This window comes from Octopus bimaculoides, chromosome 4, assembly GCF_001194135.2.
Source record: "Octopus bimaculoides isolate UCB-OBI-ISO-001 chromosome 4, ASM119413v2, whole genome shotgun sequence".
Classification (NCBI taxonomy): domain Eukaryota; kingdom Metazoa; phylum Mollusca; class Cephalopoda; order Octopoda; family Octopodidae; genus Octopus; species Octopus bimaculoides.
The window spans coordinates 83,451,491-83,452,988 of NC_068984.1; the positions used below are offsets into that span (position 1 = coordinate 83,451,491).

Consider the following 1,498-nt stretch of genomic DNA (forward strand, 5'->3'; position numbering starts at 1 on the left):
ATATAACGTGCTTCTTTTAGTTTCCGGCTACCAAATCTACTCACAAGGCGGCCCGTAGCTATAGTAGAAGACGCTTGCCCAAGGTGAAATTGAAGCCGAAGCCATGTGGTTGGGAAACAAAGTTCTTACCACACCGCCACACCTGCGCCTAGTCATAATTTCTTAAGCTTTGCACTAACCGCTCCTGTACCACTGATCTGAAGCTTTCACACACACAATTGTTTCACACTCACTAACAGTTTGGTAATCAACCAATTGTTGCAGTCTGAACTATTTGGTTTGCATGGTCTAAAAGAGGATAGACAGCGCCCATAGGTCTCTCATCCTAAAGGTTGGAAGCATTAAAATTATTCTCAAAATGGAAACCCGGTCCGCTAATGCTTACATCAGAGTTGACTCGATTCAAGTCACACAAAGAGCCATGTATTCAACCAGGCGAGAATTGAGGGGCAGGTTAGCTGCTATTCCTAGCAGCTTCAGCAATGAAAAGGTCTCTTAATGGTTGATAAAATGTTATTTTGTTGTGTTCTAGTTATTTTTTATTTTTTTTATTTATTTTTTTTTTTCGTTATATGTCACTCTTCTAAATTCTCTTTTCTATTCTTTTACCAGTTAGACATTGGGCTACAGTCGTGCTGGGACAACGCCTTCAAAGATTTTAGTGGAATATATAAACCCCGGTAATTATTTCAGTATTTCTAGTTCTTTTTTTTTTTCGTATTTTATCGACATGTAGCCATCGAACTGTACTTGACCATAAATACACACACTCATTCATACACACAATGGTCATCCGCACATTTTTTTTCTCTGTCAACTTCCGTTTCCAAAGCATTACATTAAAATAGCATCCAAATTACCACGCAGCAGGGTCGAACCCTGAGCAACGTGGTTACGATGCCGACTTCTTAATCACTCGGTCATGTCTACGCCTCTCTGTTTATTTTTATCTTGATATATGAACCCACTTGTGGTACTGCACGAATACGAGTATCACCTATTATGTTTGTTAATGAACATAGATATACCATTTCAACTTTTCAGTTTTCGTTCGTAAGCTCAAATTCAGTCTGTGCCATTACATATCTGCCTCTCTCTCTCTCTCTCTCTCTCTATATATATATATATATATATATATATTCTTTTATTCTTCTACTTGTTTTAGTAATTTGATTGCGGCCATGCTGGAGCACCACCTTTAGGGTGTTAATCGAAGAAATCGACCCCAGGACATATTCTTTGTAAGCCTAGTACTTATTGTATCGGTCTCTTTTACCGAGCCGCTAGACTACGGGGACATAAGCACACTAGTATCGGTTGTCAAGCAATGGAGGGGGGACAAACACACACACACACACACACACACACATATATATATGTGTGTGTGTGTGTGTGTGTGTGTGTGTGTGTGTGTGGAGGCGCGTGGCTTAGTGGTTAGGTGTGTCAGCATCATGATCGTAAGATTGTGGTTTCGATTCCTGGACCGGGCGACGCGTTG

At 40.3% G+C, this 1,498-nt stretch overlaps 1 protein-coding gene across 1 annotated transcript in view; it reads right to left on the reverse strand.

Moving 5' to 3' along the window:
* The window catches only part of LOC106875130 (transmembrane protein 47), a 270,412-nt gene that overhangs the window by 253,956 nt on the left and 14,958 nt on the right, over window positions 1–1,498 (reverse strand). The gene's annotated exons all lie outside the window — the stretch shown is intronic.